This window comes from Nannospalax galili, unplaced genomic scaffold (genome assembly GCF_000622305.1).
Source record: "Nannospalax galili isolate Female #2095 unplaced genomic scaffold, S.galili_v1.0 scaffold266, whole genome shotgun sequence".
NCBI classification, from domain to species: Eukaryota; Metazoa; Chordata; class Mammalia; order Rodentia; family Spalacidae; genus Nannospalax; species Nannospalax galili.
Window position 1 is genome coordinate 308,124 of NW_008355390.1, and position 5,702 is coordinate 313,825.

At 40.6% G+C, this 5,702-nt stretch overlaps 1 pseudogene; it reads right to left on the minus strand.

Moving 5' to 3' along the window:
• Positions 1 to 262: 262 nt before the first annotated feature.
• LOC103749704 lies at positions 263 to 766 on the minus strand (annotated as a pseudogene).
• Positions 767 to 5,702: the final 4,936 nt, after the last annotated feature.

The following is a 5,702-nucleotide window of genomic DNA, read 5'->3' on the forward strand; positions in this document are numbered from 1 at the left end:
CTTCAAGTCTCTCCTCCCAGAGCACCAAGTTAGCCAAAGTTCTCGTAAAGTTCCAGAATGTTAGGCTAGGCAAATAGACTAATATACAAGCAAGAATGGCTGTGGGGAGGTAGACCAGATGTTTTGCAGCACTCGTGGATGTAACAGCTTGGGGAGGAGGGGGGTATTCCCTGATCACATCATGGCATCCCCAGGACCAATGAGCTCACTGGGCAGAATTCTTCCATGTGCAGTGAATCCTGCATAAAAGCCTTTAACTTGGTCAGTGTTGGCTTTGGCACCTTGCAATCTCCTCGTGGATTAAGTAATTTGAGGGCCTCTCCAATGGGTGGATCAAGAGGTGTGTGTGCTGATACCTCTTCACTCACCCGTCCCAGGTCATCATCCTTATAGACAGTAACTGATGTGACCTCGCCACTGTCTGCCTCATATTCTAAGCAGAAGAGCTGGCAGCCAGAGGTTCCAGCTCAGAGGTACCACTACTGCTGCTTTCCCCCCCGACTCCTCACAGTCTGGGTTGACTGGGTAGATAGAGACATCTTGGTGTCATGGCAGGTACACCTGCAGATCTGGCTTGCGGGGGCCACGTGGGAGAAGGCATGTGGGGCCTCCTCGACTTCTCCTTGGCCACCTGCTTCACCTTCTTGTCGTAGTCATCCCTAGTGATCTGGTTCCAGCGGATGTATTGCACAAAGCTGTGGCTCATGTCCAGATGCCCACCGGGTTTGCAGCACAGCCCAGAGCCAGGATCTCCTGCTGCCTCCATCCAGAGTCCTGGGCCCAGAGTCGCTAAAACTGCCACAATGGCCTGCCGCTCTCATGGCTGGCAGCTCAGAAATAATTTTTTCTGAAATTCTGATTCAATTATTAACAATCAAAATGGTATGGTACCCTAACACTAATAAGGTGGTTGCAATACAAACAAAAGAGTGACTATAATGAGATGTGGGCATGTTTTATTAATCACAAATTCCTTATGTTGAATCAGAAAGGCACACCTTCATAAAATTGTATTTATTCACATTTATAAATATCCATGTATTTATTTGCATCTACATGAATAAGAATGGCTATTGGAGAAAGAGATCAAATAACTGATTACAGAAAATGTACGAGGTGAAGTTGGGATAGTAGGTCACCACTGGTGGCCAAAATGTCACCAGGTAGGAGTAAGGCTCGGCTATGTGTAGCTGTCTGAGGAATTAGTTGATATACAGGTTTAAAGCCTCTATTCTTTAAGATGAAATTCTCAGATAATCATTATTGGTATAGCTAAATGTCAAAAAAGTATTATTATAGTAAATAATAGAAATGAGCATAGTTTGTGTGGCTGTTGAAAGATGTAGCAGGTACAAAAGGGAATAGTAGGGAAACAGGTACTGGAGGCTGAGATGGAGAGAGAAGGGGGTTGATTCCCCCCCACCCCCAACACACAACTGTAGATCATGAGCCAGTGAAACAACTCACTAGCACAGTGAACTTTAGAAAGTCAATCAGCTTCCTAGTGAGTCATGGAAATAAGGAAGATGGGTGTTCCTCCATGTTTCTCTTTGGTTAACAGGAGCAGCAGCTGAGCAGCTGAGGAATACTGCTCAATGACTGAATAGATTTGAAAGAAGCAGCTTCAGATTTTGTAAGAGTATGGTACTTGCCAAAGAGGGCATGTCTGTAATGCCAATACTGGGTGTTAGTTTTGAAACATTTACTCAAGTCCTGGTACATAATACAAATTCAGTGTCTAACTCTCTTTTATATTATGAGCAGTCATCCTTTGTTATCTCTTGGTGATTTGTTTTATGGGCTTCCTGCAGATGCATAATCCACAGACCCTTTAATAAATGGCATCATGTTTACATCTATCTATATATATATCTACTAATGTATACTTTGAATCATCTCAAGACTATTTATAGTAACTAATCCAATGTAAATAGTAGATGGGTAGTTGTTGGCTGCACATATTAAATGCAAATACATTTTAAAGACTGTTTTTATTGCTCGTCTTTATTTTAATTTTTCCAATTCCTTATTGAGTTGTTGTGCATTTCACATAATACATCTTAATAAAATTTAGACCCCTCTCCCTTCCCTGCCTCCTATAGCCTCCTCACCAGATTTCAGGCATTCTATCATATATGTTAAGTCTTATCCAGTCCAGCATTTTTATCCAGATGTCCCTTGGTGCAAGTTCATCCACTGGAGTCTAGTCAGCCTATCTAGAGTCACTCTGTCAAAGAAGATCTACTCTCCCTCACTCCACAGTAATCATTTGCCAATAGTTTCTTGACTATGATTGGGGTCTGTTAGCTTTTCCCCCCATTCTATGCTGCGTTTTTGTCTGATCGATTTGACATGGGTCTTGTCATGCTGTCGTCATTATTGCAAGTTCGTGAGCAAGTTACCAGAGGTGTGAAAGCCTCTGTTTCCTTATGTTCATGCACTAAAATCCTGGCTCTTACAATCTTTCCACCATCCCTTCTGCAATGGTCCCTGAGCCGTGGGTGGGTGAGGCTAATATAGGAGTCCTATCCAGGGACACAGACTCTACAGTCTCTTAGTCTCTAAACCTTAGTGAGTTGTAACCTGCTGTGTGCATCCCACTCTATTGTATGAGGCAGCTTTGCTGTTGAGAGTTGAGGGATGTATTGGAATTCTTTCTACCCCCATTGCTTCTTGTTCCACGAGTCTTAGGTGTGACGGTTCTACTGTAGATGTGTCACTTAGAGCTGGGTATCTCTCAGATGGATATTCTCTGTGTGTTACCAGTTGTGGAACTCTGTAATAGCCTCCATCTGTTGCAAAAAGAAGCTTCTTTAATGAGTGGTGTACGGTACACTGGTCTGTCAATATAAGGATTCATATTTAGCACACAAAAAAATTTGTTTCTCTAGAGATGTAACAAAGAAAGGCTTTTTTCTGAGTTTTATGACTTCTCCAGCTGTATGTATTTGGTTACATTTACAGTGCCACCCATGAGTACCCTCCCACTGAGAGGCCTTTCAGTCCAATTAGCTATTGATTAACCCCTTGGTAAAAGTACTACTACTGCACCAATAAAGACAGTTTGCCATACCAGTCTCTGTGATTATTAGACTTTACAGCTGGGCTGGAACATTGATTGATTTTTTCCATTATCTGCTTGCATAGTAGCCTCTAAAACTCTGAGAACTAGTCTTCAGGGAGAAGGTTTCCAAGTCAGTCCCAGCTTCATTACTCCAAGTACTGTGTCTGAACTATGTCCTGCCTTCAGCACTAAGGTCTTTCTTTCAAGTTTTGGGAGAGGTAATTAAAGACTCTGGTCATAGCCTGTTATTTTGGGAGTCTCTCGGACTACCCTGATCAACAACTTGAAGGGAGGTTTCTCATGTCTGACACTGTGTTTCTTGGTGTATAGCCTTCAGGTATGTATATGCACTCATGTTCAGATATTGTATGTGTATTTTTTAACATTTTTTGTTAATACATTTCCCTCTGACTTTTTAAAAAAGTATTTTATTTATTATTTTTATTTTATGTATATGAATGTATTGCCTGAGTGTATGTGAGTGCACCCGTGTTGTGCGATGCCACAGAGGTCAGAAGAGGGCCCTGGATTCCCCTGGAACTGGGGTTAAGGATGGTTCATAGCTGTCATGTGGGTGCTGGGAATCGAACCCGGGTCCTCTGCAAGAGCAGCCAGTGACTTAACCACTGAGCCATCTCTCCAACCACCCCTGACATTTTTTTTTAATGACACCTAAGCTTTATTTATCTCTCCTCTAACCTTGCTCCTACCTCCCCAGCTTAAGTGTCCCCATTTTCCCCTTGATAATACTTGTCTCCTATTATCCCTCCTCTCTTGAGTTCCATTTTATCCTTTACCCCCGTGGTTCCTTGTGTGTCCTTCACTCCTCCCTTCCCAGTTGAATACCCCCATGTTCCCTATTTCTTTCTTGTAACATGTTTCCCATTATCCCCCTTTCTCAGGTTCTTTCTTTCCCTTCCCTTTCATATTCCTTTCCTTGTTCCTGTCCCTTGATGTTACATCAGGATATATAATCACATATATCCTGGTGCTAAGATCTGTAAATCAGGCAGAACATACATTGCTTGCTTTTCTGAGTCTGTGTTACATCACTTAGTATAACACTCTCTAGTTCTATCCATTTACCTGCAAATTTCATAATTTCATCTTTCCTTACTGCTGAGTAGAACTCCATTGTGTAAATGAACCACATTTTCATTATCCATTCAACACTTGAAGGACATTTAAGTTGTTTCCATTTTTTAGCTATTGCGAAGAGGGCAGCAACAAACAGATGTACAGGTATCTCCACAGTAGAATAAATCCTTTGGGTATATGCCAAGGAGTGGTACAACTAGATCATATGGTAGATTCATTTTTAATTTTTTCAGAGTTCTCCATACTGCTTTCCATAGTGGTTGCACAACTTTATGTTCCTAACAGCAGTGAATGAGCTATGTAAAAACTATTTTATTATTATTTTTATTTTATATGTATGAGTGTATTGCCAGCATATATGTAAGTGCACACATGAAATGCTGCAGAGGTCAGAAGAGGACATCAGATCCCATGGAACTGGAGTTACAGTTGGCTGTTAGCTGCCATGTGGGTGCTGGGAATTGAGCCTGGTCCATTGCAAGAGCACCCAGTGCACTTTACTGTTGAGCCATCTCTCCAGCCCCTTTTAAGCTTATTTTAACGTGTTGAACCCACAGATGCAGAATTTGTGAAGGGTGAAGAATATAACTATAATATATATGGATATATTTGTGTATGAAGATGCCTAGTTTTATTATCCCTAAATTTATTCATATAAAAAAATCTGCTGGGGCTGGAGAGATGGCTTAGCAGTTAAGAGCGCTGATTGCTCTTGCAGAGGACACTGGTTTGAATCCCAGCACCCACATGGCAGCTAACAGCCAACTGTAACTCCAGTTCCAGGGGATCTGATGATATCTTCCAACCTCCATGGGCACTGCATGACATGGGTGTACATGCACAGGTACTCTCATACACATAAAATAAAAGCGATGAATAAAACATAAAAAAAAAATCTGCTTACCTATTGTGTTTCTTCCCAGAATCAATTATTTGGTAATTTTCACACACCTATAGTATAATTAGAAATCACGTGTGAAAATGCCTTGTATTTCTGAGGAAAGATTTGCTGTAAAGTTAACATTGCTTTTATTATACTCTTTTAAGTGTCTTCTTATCACAGTCTGATTTCATATAATCTGAAGTGGAGGCAAAAAGTGGAAAATAATGTCCTAAATAGCAAAATGGCACTTAAGCTTAGCTCCATTAGATTGCTTAAGGTTCCTCTAAGAATAATAGGCACCAAAATAGTACAAAACTACATTGACATTAAGAGATCATCCAATATTCATTACTCTGGCTAAAATAATGCATGATAGAAGCCTTCAGCAGTTTTTACACCAGCATACTTCATTTCCCTGAGAGCTTTGGAGCCAGTGTTTACACAAGACTAACAACTTTGAAGTAAATGATACATATTATTAAACTATTATCTGTGTATTTGTATGAGCCACCTACTTTGAAAGTTCTAGTAGCTTAGACATTTCAATCACATTAACCATTTGAGTCCTATTCTATATAGTAATCATCTGAAATATCAAAACTGAAACAGTATTAATTAGTTTTATTTTAAACTATCCTTCCCAATCAGGGAAATGAC